Source organism: Sinocyclocheilus grahami, unplaced genomic scaffold, assembly GCF_001515645.1.
Source record: "Sinocyclocheilus grahami isolate Dianchi unplaced genomic scaffold, SAMN03320097.WGS_v1.1 scaffold118.1, whole genome shotgun sequence".
In the NCBI taxonomy this organism is placed as follows: domain Eukaryota; kingdom Metazoa; phylum Chordata; class Actinopteri; order Cypriniformes; family Cyprinidae; genus Sinocyclocheilus; species Sinocyclocheilus grahami.
This window is the reverse complement of record NW_015505297.1, coordinates 1,843,887-1,850,710: the sequence shown is the minus strand read 5'-3', so window position 1 is coordinate 1,850,710 and position 6,824 is coordinate 1,843,887. Positions and strand designations below refer to the sequence as shown.

General features: G+C 33.7%; 1 long non-coding RNA gene across 1 annotated transcript; it reads left to right on the top strand.

Moving 5' to 3' along the window:
- The first annotated feature begins 3,929 nt into the window (after positions 1–3,929).
- On the top strand, positions 3,930–6,568 carry LOC107589625 (uncharacterized). The gene is made up of 3 exons (XR_001609691.1): positions 3,930–4,002; positions 6,156–6,263; positions 6,375–6,568. It is a non-coding gene; the product is annotated as an uncharacterized lncRNA (long non-coding RNA).
- Positions 6,569–6,824: the final 256 nt, after the last annotated feature.

Below are 6,824 nucleotides of genomic sequence, written 5' to 3'. Positions count from 1 at the left end.
CTGTAGATAAAGATCAGTGGTTTTGCATAAAAGGACTTTATCTTGTTGCTTCAAGCACATCATTCTACGCATTGGATGCGCATAAGCGCTTTGTGCTGCTCTGTACTGGAGCCTTTCATGTTATAATACTTTTGCGCAATGAAAGATTGTTACAGTTTTTCTTGATTGCTAACACACTATAACTGATTAATTTGGCCCAATTTTCCAAACCATTCATACAGTTCTCGAAACAAAGACACGTTTCTCAAAACTTTTAACACATTTCACCTGCTTGCACACACATTCCAATTTGCTCAGTGTTTTCGGCAAAACTCTACACAAAAACGGCATCATTTTGCACCGGTTTAACCATGTTTTCATTAAGAAAACACAATATAATTAACTCGAGCATCAAAAAATGAACTCAAACAGCGCACATTTATCCATGTGTGAACATTCAGTAGCAAAACTATGGAAGCCCGTTTCTGCCACTGAATAAAACATTTAAAAAAGGTAATTGATAAAACTTTTTATCTCACAATTCTGACTTTTTTCTCAGAATTGCGTGATATAAACACAATTGCTAGCTATAAAGTCAGAATTGTGAGATATAAAGTCACAATTGCGAGATAAAAACTCCCAATTCTGACTTTTTTTCTCGCAATTGCGAGTTTATATCTCGCAATTCTGACTTTTTTCTCAGAATTGTGAGATATAAACTCGCAATTGCGAGTTATAAAGTCAGAATTGCATGATATAAACTTGCAATTGCGAGTCCAATTTTGAGGGGGGGGAGACTGATATGTTTATGTCTCACAATTCTGACTTTATAACTCGCAATTGCGAGTTTATATCTCACAATTCTGAGAAAAAAAAAGTCAGAATTGCGAGTTTATACTCGCCTGTCAAAATAGTCCATGTATTTGACAGGCTGCCTCATTACTGTGCTATAAATGTAAAAGAAATGTATTTAATTTATTGCATATATTTATATATATAATTATATTTACTTGTTTTTCATGAATGTATATCACAATACAAAGAGCAATGTGTAACATTTTATCAGATTACACCTATTTACTTTTATTTTTCCTCCCACTAAATAATGTTTTTTCTCTAAATGTTTAGATTTTATAAAATTATTGTGAACTCATCATTTTTGTAGAGTAACTTTTGCTGCTGAATTATCCACTAACCTAGTTTATAAGTTTTTTATCCACTCACCTAGTTTATAGTATTTTTCTCATAGATTATGATTATATATTTTTTAATTTGTTATTTTTCTTTATAATGAAGTTGTCTATATTTAGTAGATTGTGTGTAACACACAAAAAAGTGATGATCAGGTCAACACACTGAGGTATATAATCTCTAAATGTTTAGATTTTATAAAATTATTGTGAACTCATCATTTTTGTAGAGTAACTTTTGCTGCTGAATTATCCACTAACCTAGTTTATAAGTTTTTTATCCACTCACCTAGTTTATAGTATTTTTCTCATAGATTATGATTATATATTTTTTAATTTGTTATTTTTCTTTATAATGAAGTTGTCTATATTTAGTAGATTGTGTGTAACACACAAAAAAGTGATGATCAGGTCAACACACTGAGGTATATATATAAAAAAAAACAAAAAACTGTGCTGGTATCGGATCGTTATCGGTATTGTCCGATACTCAGAACTTTTGGTATCGGATTGGGATCAATTCTGAAAAAATGGTATCGTGCCACCCCAACTTCTTTTAAGATTTCTTTGTTGAAATTAAAAGGAACAATCAGTTCAGAATTGTAAATGTAAGCTTGAATGATTTTTCATAATGTGACCTTGGCTTTGACAATGCAGGATTGTTTTTCTGATAACATCTTTATTTCAGTGTGTTCATCTTTGTTTGTGTCACTGCATTTTTTTTTCATAATGTGATGCAGTTCTTTCTTTCAGTTTAAATTATAAACACAACACTTTTGTTTTTGCCCCCATTTTTCATGAGCTGAACTCAAAGATCTAAGACTTTTTCTATGTACACAAAAGGCTTATTTCTCTCAAATATTGTTCACAAATCTGTCTAAATCTGTGTTAGTGAGCACTTCTCCTTTGCTGAGATAATCCATCCACCTCACAGGTGTGGCATATCAAGATGCTGATTAGACAGCATGATTATGGCACAGGTGTGCTTTAGGCTGGCCACAATAAAAGGCCACTCTAAAATGTGCAGTTTTATCACACAGCACAATGCCACAGATGTCGCAAGTTTTGAGGAAGCATGCAATTGGCATGCTGACTGCAGGAATGTCCACCAGAGCTGTTGCTCGTGAATTGAATGTTCATTTCTCTACCATAAGCCATCTCCAAAGGCGTTTCAGAGAATTTGGCAGTACATCCAACCGGCCTCACAACTTTTTTAAATGTGTTGGAAAGAATCTCTTATGCTCTCCAAAGCTGCATTTATTTGTTAAAAAATATAGTAAAAGCTAATATTTTTAAAATATTATTTCAATTTAATATAACTGTTTTCTGTTTTCATATATTTCAAATGTAATTTATTTCTGTGATGCAAAGCTGAATTTTCAGCATCATTACTTATTTAGAAATTATTATAAAATGCTGATTTGCATATTTAAATGAATTTTAATTGTATGCATTTGATTTTAATGCATCCTTGCTGAATAAGAGTATTCATTTCTTTAAACAAACAAACAAACAATTTTACCTACCCTGAACTATTATACTGCAAAATTGGGATCATAAAAGAACAGCCTGAAAATATGTGATGTGAAAATAATGGCACTAGTATTCATGTTGGCTTGCATAGAATGGACAATATATATATAGGAAGGGGTCAGAGGGTCCATTCATACAGAACTCAGGCCTGGACTATAATTTGTGCCTGACAATCTTCAGTTTCTTTGAGGAGATTGACACAAAAATTCCTCCAAAGTGATTTGTCAAGTGCCTGTTCAAAAATCACACCACCTCCAGACACCAGTGGGACAGGAAGATGAATCTGGTGATATTTCGTACAAAACCTCCCTGTGATTATGTTCACTCAGGAAGGAGCAATATAGAGAAGGATGGAGGGAGAGAGAGACACGCAATAGTCAGAGGGTCCATTCATACAGAACTCAGGCCTGGACTATAATTTGTGCCTGACAATCTTCAGTTTCTTTGAGGAGATTGACACAAAAAATTCCTCCAAAGTGATTTGTCAAGTGCCTGTTCAAAAATCACACCACCTCCAGACACCAGTGGGACAGGAAGATGAATCTGGTGATATTTCGTACAAAACCTCCCTGTGATTATGTTCACTCAGGAAGGAGCAATATAGAGAAGGATGGAGGGAGAGAGAGACACGCAATTTTTAGTGTTTTGATCATTAGTATCCATGGGAAACATCACAACATATGCAGCACTGAAAAGGTTATGAATCATTTGAATTCAATGCATTTATTAAGTTATCGCTTGCTTCCTCCATGCATTTTGTTTGTTTAGTAGAAATGCGTTTAAAAAGATCTGTTTTAAAAATGAACTCTTGACTAACTTGACTAAATCAAACAGTCACAATAAACAAAACTGTTACAAATGAAGCTGAGACATAACCATGCGCACACTAAGTGTGTAATATGCATGACTCTATGTTTAAACACAACATTAGCTCAATAAACTAATTTTTAAAGAGACAATTTGGCATTTTATAGAGATACCTTGACCTTTTGTGTTTGTGCATGTTAAACACATTCCTCACTTCAAGCTCACATGTTATAGACTAAGCCCCAAAGCAAAGGTGGTCATTAGACATATACTTTAAAGCAAGGGGTGTTTAGTCAGGGCAGGAATGCTTTATTATAAGCCTTGTAAATCAAACCAGACTTTCTCCTCTTCAGCCTGAGGATGTATTTCCTTGAGAAATACACAAAGCACTGAGGCTGATGTTAATTCTGTCTCATTTATTCTTAACAGAGGTGAAAGTCTGTCTAGATGTTCTCAATGTAAGACGGCCCGGTACTGCAGTGTTCAGTGTCAGGTAAGAGCTCGTCACACATGCTGTTGGGTCCTAATCATCAGAGAGCTTTACAAACAAGCTTATGATGAAATCTTATTTCAGTGTAAAGATTTAAGATTACATTCAGTTATTTTCAGGAAAGGATTTGCACCTAAAGAAATTAAGAGTGCGTTTGACAAATGTGACCCTGGACCACAAAACCAGTCATAAGGGTCAATTTTTCGAAATTGAGATTTATATGTAATCTGAATAAATAATCTTTCCATTTATGTATGGCTTGTTAGGATAGGACCGAGATATAATTCAATATTTGGCCGAGATACAACTATTTGAAAATCTGAAATCTGAGGGTGCAAAAAAATCTAAATATTAAGAAAATCGTTGTCCAATGAATTCTTAACAATGCATATTCCTAATCAAAAATGAAGTTTTAATATATTTACAGTAGGAAATTAAAATATATATCTTCATGGAACATGATCTTTACTTAATATCCTAATGATTTTTGGCATAAAAGAAAAATCAATAATTTGACCCATACAATGTATTTTTGGCTATTGCTACAAATATACCCCAGCGACTTAAGACTGGTTTTGTGGTCCAGGGTCACAAATGCTTAAAGTGATATACAATCACATGAGATGAATATTCTAGTCATATTAGCAACCTAGATAAAGCTATTTATTTTGTTTATATTTTTTATTTGATTTTATTTAATTTTTTGTGCATGATGCCTTGCAATGTAAAAGCAGCCTAATAGAGCTGTTTATACTATTAAATAATCAATGTTCATGACAGAGAACTGCTTCTAATTTATTTTCGTATTACTAATTTAGTTTTTCATTACTGACTGTTTACTAGAATAATTACTTGTGCATTGTTCACTTAATTAAAAAAATATTCAAACAGCTACATACCATTGTTTTAAATTATTTTTTAGTATTTTTATTAATATTTCACTTTTTAGATAGCATTCAATAGCACATTGTTTGTAATAGAACAATGATGTGGTATAGAAATTGTGTTCAGAAATCATGATTTCACACATAAAACATGAAATAAGTTTTGCATTTAAAATACATAATATTAAACAGAAACATCTTAAATCAGTGACCTACTTTATTGCATTAAGTTTGTGCTATTAATATCAAATGTACAGAATGGAAAACTATAGAGTGAAATTCAGATATTTAAATGTTATGCCTGTATCCTGTGGAATTTAATACAGTCGTTCTGCTTTATGTGGATTTTGACTGTCCATCAAAACTCTGTATAATAATGTCGTTAAAATTTTCCAGGTTTTTTTGTTTTTTGAGCCGGCAGTTATTGGAAACTCTTGCATGAGGTCCAGTGTGACTTTCCATCAGAAGTATTTGGTGCTTGGAGCCATACACCTGTGAAACACGTTCACATTCAGAGGATTCTCCTGTAGTTCTGTCTTTTAACCCTGTAAAGCCTGACATATGAAAAAATATGAGCAAAAATTTGGTGCAGTTGCTTATATTTATATGGCCATGTAAATCTGTACAGATGTAAATCTGTGAGATTTTTATAACAGACTATTTACATAAAATGCAAAAACTGTATAGTTCTCAAATCTCATTGCTCAAAATCTGGATTATTAAATATTGTTCTGTTCCTCGTACAAAGCTATCGTAAGACTTCAGAAGAGTCATATTAGCTACTTCTAGGACTGTGTCCTTCCTCATTCACTTTTATGCTGTTTAAAAGAGCAGCGTGAACGTTCTTCTAAACACAGAAGAAAGAAAGCCATGCAGATTTGGAAATGAAATGAGGTGTAAATCACGACAGAATTCATTTTTTTGGGTGAAATATCCCTTTAATGTGTCTGTCACATGCTCTGCAGAAGTCTTTGCAGTTCAAGAACATCCAGTCTCTCAAAGCTAGACGCCACGCTGCTTTCAAATAGCAAAGCTGTCACTGTCAAGCCAGCGCTGTTCTCTCCAGGCACTCATGGTTGTCAAGTTGGTCTTTGTCTTTTTTTAATTGTAGGGCGGCCTTTCATCATAATTCCCTCTAAAGGGAGAACACACACAGAAAGCACGTTCAGCAAGATCTGAGCACTGATAGAAGATGTGTAACTTCATCATATGTATTTGTTTGTGAAATCTCTTCTATTTATTGTCTTCTTTATCCTCATCTTCACCTTTCAGAAGCAAGCATGGCCCGATCACAAGAGGGAATGCAAATGCCTCAAGCATCTCCAGCCAAGGATCCCTACCGACTCCGTCCGCCTGCTTACGAGGACCATCTTCAAACTGGTATGTGACATCAGAACCCCTGCCGTATCAGGACCACTTCAGACCTGTTCAAAGAGTGTTTCGCCTTTAAAACTGCCACAGGGCTGTTACACCTATTCTGTCTCTTTCCAGCTCAGCCAATCAGAAAGTGACCAAGAGGAGCTTTACTCGATAGCTGAACACCAGTCACGTAAGTTTATGTTTGATTGTATTGCAGTGCACTGACACAAGGCAAACGTCTGTTGCTATATTGTATTTTTCATGACTGGAATGCTGTTCTGACCAATTAGCATCCAGGTCTGGATTTGATTTATAAAACCATATACAGTGTTGTTTGGAAATGCCTTAGAGAAAATGGGATTTTGATAATACAGCCTGAAAATAAATAAATAAATCTTTGCACTGATCAGGGATGAGACAAATTCTGAAAACATATTTTATTAAATAAAAAAGAAGAAATAAATAGATTAAAGTAAAGTAAAAAATAAATAAGAAAAACAGAACATTTTAAATGTTCTGAAAAAAGTAAAACATCTTTAAAAAACAGCGTCTTAAAAATATCTTAATGTTGAAAAAACATCC